The following is a 5,669-nucleotide window of genomic DNA, read 5'->3' as shown; positions in this document are numbered from 1 at the left end:
GATTTTCCCTTTGGGGATCCACCCCTTCCCCATTGCATAACATCATTTACTTGAGCCAAAATTCGTGGTAATGTGTGAGCAATTCTTTTTTTTCTTTTCTGTTCCTTACAATCAGTAGAATGTAAGTAAGCTCCATGAAAACAAGTGAACCTCTGTCTTGCTTGCTCAGTGCCTAGAACAGTGCTTTGCATTTAGCTGGTGCTCAGCAATATTTACAGAATGAATGAATACGCTGAAAGTAATCTGATCGGTACTGTTAGTGACATGGGTTTTAGGAGTTCATTGTGTCTAAAAGCAGGAACCACTTCCATGAAACGCTGTCCCTGACCTCAAGATGCTTCCGGGGTAATCATCTATGTGTGTGTAAGTCAGGGGTTGGCAAACGACAGCCCACAGGCCAAACCCAGTCTGCTGCCTGTGTTTGTAAATAAAGCTTTATTGGCACACAGTCATGCCCTTTTGTTTGCATATTGTCTATGGCTGCCTTTGAGCAACAAGGGCAGAGGTAAGTAGAGTGAGGGACCATATAACCCATAAAGCTTAAAATATAGACTATCTGACCCTTTAGAGAAAAATTTGCCAACCCCTGGTATAAGTTAATCTGAAATTACCCCCAAGGATGGTGCTATCAGTCTGGGATAAATTATTTAATAACCACAAATTCCTCCCACCCTAGTGTGTAGGTTTCTTCATAACGTGACATTGTCAGTTCTCCCATTCAGAGGTGGAATCTTTTTCTCCCCCCCCCCCCGCCACCCCCTTGCATCTGGACCGGCTCTGTGACTTGCATTGACAAGTAGAATGTGACAGAAGGTGTGCCAGGGGAGTAGGGGTGGGGGGTTCCAGGGCCGGAGCCTCAAGAGGTGGCAGAGCTTCTGCCGTGGCCCCCTTGGAACGCCAAGACTCCCATGTAAGGAAGCTGGTCAAGCCAAGTGGAGGACGAATTGTCACCTCTCTCATCCTAGGGGAGGAAGAGAATTGAGGGGTCCCAGCTGACAGCCAGCTCTTTCTACCAGACACGGAAGTCCGGCCATCTTGGACCTCCCAGCCCAGTGGGCCGGCCAGCGGACGACAGCCTCGTGAGTAAGCCCAGCAGAAACCAGCAGAGGAGCCACACAACCAACCCCCAGATTTATGAGAAAGAGTAAATTGCTGTTGCTTTGAGCCACTGTGCTTTGGGGTGACTTGTCACCAGCAGTAGATACCTGGAAGTGGACATCTTTCACATCTGGATCCCTTGCTAAGAGTCCCACCAGGTCCAGGGCCACGGCACGAATGTGGTGTGGCACAGCGAGAAAACAGAACAAACATTGGCCCGGGAGGTGCTGGGGGCTACATGCAAAGCCCAAAGCCTGATGTCTCACCTCCCCGTTTGGGGTTCTCTCCTCCAGCCTGTGTCTCAGGCTGCTTAAGTGCTGAACGAGTAGCATCCCTGAGCATCAGGGCACTGGTGACATCTGGTGATGGATTCTGGGAGGGAGGAAATTTGCAGAGTTTCAGGAAATCCAGATCATAAGCCAAAGAAGCTCCAAGGATTGGGTTCTGAGTAGCAGGGCACCTGCAGGGAGGGCAGAGCTGCAGGCTCTGAAAGATCAAAGCACAAACAGTGAGAGGAGGCTGCTGAGGTCAGCCTCAGTGCATCCACCGAACTACCACCAATTCCTGGGACCCTGGGCCTTGGGGACTCTGAGCGAGCAAGGGATATCAGGCCTGTGCCCAAACTCACCACTGGGAGGCAGCGTGGAGCAACAGCAGCAGGCATCTGATGTCCGACCCATCCTGTGGCCCTGCCCATCCTGGGTAGCTGAGTGGCCTTGGCTGATTATTTCCTCGGAAGGATACTGAGCCTAAGTGCCATCATCTATAAAACAGAAACAATAATGCCCACTCCACAGGGCTGTGGTGAAGGTCACATGTAGAGCCCCTAGAACAAGACAGGAGGTGCTGAACGGATGGATGGTGGCGTCACTGTGAAGAGCACTGCCCTGAGATGCAGGCAAAGGAGGTCCTGCCCGGGCTCCATGCTCCAGAGGACCCCACATGTCACACACATGCACACGCACACACACATAGACACACACACACAGACACACAAAGCCACGCATAGGTGCACACAGAGATGTACAGACACGACAGTCACATATGCATACGTGCACACTTAAATACACAAAGACACACGTGCACACAGAGACACGCAGGCACGCAGACATGCACATACTTACATGCATGCACCCTGTCAGACGGACACACAGGCACGTACAGACACAGACATATACACACAGACACACACACACTAAACTTATTCCAAGGCCCAGGAGTCCCTCTGTCCCCCGAAGAGTGCGCGACTCCTGGCAGGACAGTCCCCAGCGTCCAACACTCACTCTCACATCTAACTTTGCTCAGGCCCCAGTGAACTGCTTCCTCACATCTCTTGCCTTGTGTCCTCAAAACAAAAGGCAACTGCATCAAAGTATCACGAAGGCTGCAGGCTGTGCTGTGGCCACACCGTCCACGGACGCTGCTTCACAGGGAGGCTGGGAGCAGCAGGAGCGCTTAGGGTGAGCCAGCCCTTCAGATCCTTCCTCTCGGAGGACGTGGATGAACTGGTTCTTGCATAACAGAGTGTCAGTTCCCATGGGTTTCAAATATCTATTTCTTGTGTCTGTTCATTTCCAATTCACAGGTCTGGAAGGGCTCGTGAATTAGTGGGGTATCCCCCGAGGAACATTTGGCAAGATCAAACAGTGCATATCACTCGTACGTTCATATACATGTAGGTCTACACAAAGACAAATATCATATGATATCACTTAAAAATCTTAAAAATGATACAAGTGAACTTATTTACAAAACAGAAACAGACTTACAAACATAGGAAACAAACTTATAGTTACCAAAAGGGAAGTGGGGTGATAAATTAGGAGCCTGGGACTAGCAGATACACACTACTATACATAAAACAGATAAACAACAAGGACCTACTGTATACATATGTGAATATATATATGTATAGCTGAATCACTTTGCTGTACAGCAGAAACTAACACAACATTATAAACCAACTATACTTCAATTTTTTTAAATAATTTTAAAAAATAATAAAAATAAACCTAGGTCTGCACATAACCCTGTGTCACAATAGTAGTTCTTTACATTGGCAACTAAATGACATTGAGCATTAGAATTACAAATAGTTTTATTTTTATTAAAATATTTGGCAAGCGTGATTAAATTTCAACCAAAAAGAAAAACTTTCAAAGATTCAACTTTATTCAAATACTTTTATTTAAAATTTTTGGTATTCATCAGCTATCATTTATATTTTGCCTATTCATTTTAATAGAGAATTCAGAGTGTTTTAGAAGAAAAAATTTTAAAAAACATGTATTAAAATAATTTTAATTTTTTCTCTTTAGATTTGCTTTTTGATGAAACATAACTCAATTGCATATACTTCATATACAATTACGTCTTTTAAAACTTTTAGATCATTACTGTCAGAGGAACAAAAAATTACAGAAGATTTTGATTATAACATAATTGGAGATTTTGCTGAAATGAAAGCAAAAGAAACACATTTTATGGAATAAATGTACAATAATTTGTGAAGTATGTATGTCTTTGTAAGTCATTCAAACATCACCAGCCTATCAACAGAACACCCAGACACACAATAATAATTAAACTCAATCGACCTGGACGTATTTCTGACTTTCAGTCTTCTAAAAACTGTGGTTTTCCAAATATTCTTTAATTTGTTGTCAGGAAAGTATATTCAGATAGAATGACAGAACGTGCTTTATTTCTCAATCCGTCAGCTTGATTAATAACTTTTAAATATTTAGACACACAGCAAGAGGACCTCCCAGCCCTCACTAAAGTTAAAATGTTAGGGTGAGCCCCACCACCACCAACCAGGACAGGGTCTTGAGGCCTCAAGGAAAGAGGGGAGGAGTCCAGGCAGGAGGGGGCTTTGCAGGGGAGGCCCCCAAATCTGTGTTAACTAGCATGACTGCCACTAACAGCAAGAAGAATCTTAAATATTGTACCTGCCATCTCCTCTTCCATGCACTTTGTAAATACTGTTTTATGAACTTTCCCAACAACCGTTATGAGATGGGTACTATTCATATCCCCATTGTACAGGTGAGGAAACGGAGACTATGGGAAGTGAGGTCATTTGCCCAGGGATACCCAGTTTGCCAGTGGTAAAGCCAGGCAGCTTGACCCCAGAGCCCAGAGTACCGTCTGAACCAGGACCCTGGGGCACCCGGGATCAAAGGGGCCCCTCACAGTGGGCGGAGCCTGCACGACCCCACCCCCCCCACACCCACGCACAGGCACATACAGACACACCCCAAGCAACACGCAAAGGTGTTCATGCAGTACACCTGCCCGTACGTGTGTGAGCATCTCTGTTCCCCAGCACCTTCCCCCTGCCTCTCCCTTCTTGGGTCAGCTTGAGGACCGAAGCTGTTGTGGAACGAGGATCCTCGGTTTCCTCTCCCTCCCCATGACCCTCGCACCCATGAATGCTCAGTGAAGGGGCGGGGAGGGGGCGGTGCCTGAGGCTCTAATTATCCCTCTTCAGGCTCCACCACCCACCTAGTACATCCCAGCAGGGCCCGTCCCCATCACCTGATATGGGGTCCTGGAGCCTGGGATACCCTGCTACCCTCCTATTCATTCTCCTCTCAGCAGCCAGAACCATTTGAGCAGGACACCTCCTGGTTTCAAACCTTTCATTGGCGTCCCATGGTTCCCTGGACAGAAATCAGCAAGACACGGCGGTGCCATTTTACAAGGATGCTGGCAACCTTATAAAAGATGACGACAGACCCAGACCAAGGATGCTTCTCTTTACCCTCCATCACAAGTGGGAGAGCCCAGCTGTGGAAGGACAGCTGCACAAAGCCTGTTCCTGCTGGGGGACAAGCCTCCCTGTCCTCTGGTTACTCACAGAGGCTCCTTGTTGGGATGAAAACGTCACCAGTTCTTTCAGAGAGGTGCCTCATTCTCATGGGGGACCACCGGGCCCTCTCCAGCCTCCTGCAAGCTCTAGGCCACCTGCCCATCAGGCTCAAGCAAAAGGCTTACTGTGAGGTGAATGCGAGGTCATGGTCAGCTTCCCAGTGAATCACACCCTTCAAGGCCCGCCCACCACCAGCCCAGCTACCGCAGACTCCTTTCAGCCCCATCTAGGTGCCATGTCCCTCAGACCACAGGGCCTTTGCACAGGCTGTCCCTCCACTTAAACTCTCTCCACATCCCTCTTCACCCAATTAACTTCTTGAGATCCCTGCTAAATCATTTCTTCCCCAGAGAAGCCCTCACTGCCCCCTGCACAAATCAGACGCCCCCGTTAAGTACTCTCATAACCCCTAGAACATTCTATCAAGCTACCTATCCCTGTTTAAAAGTTGCCATTCAGTACATAATTCCTTATGTCGGTCTCCCTGTTGGACTGCCAGCCACATGAGGGCAGGAATCAGGTCCAGTTTTCCTCCCCAGTGCAGCCCCAGCACATAGTACATCCTCAATCAACTTTATTGACTGCACAGCAATGAATACTTTCTAAACTACAAGGGACTGGTTTACACCAAGAGAAAGACGACATTGCAGAGACTGGGTTCTCTTCCTTCTGATCTTCCTCCAGCGTGGAAGTTAAA

The sequence above is a fragment of the Camelus ferus genome, chromosome 13 (assembly GCF_009834535.1).
Source record: "Camelus ferus isolate YT-003-E chromosome 13, BCGSAC_Cfer_1.0, whole genome shotgun sequence".
Classification (NCBI taxonomy): domain Eukaryota; kingdom Metazoa; phylum Chordata; class Mammalia; order Artiodactyla; family Camelidae; genus Camelus; species Camelus ferus.
This window is presented reverse-complemented; position numbering follows the sequence as displayed.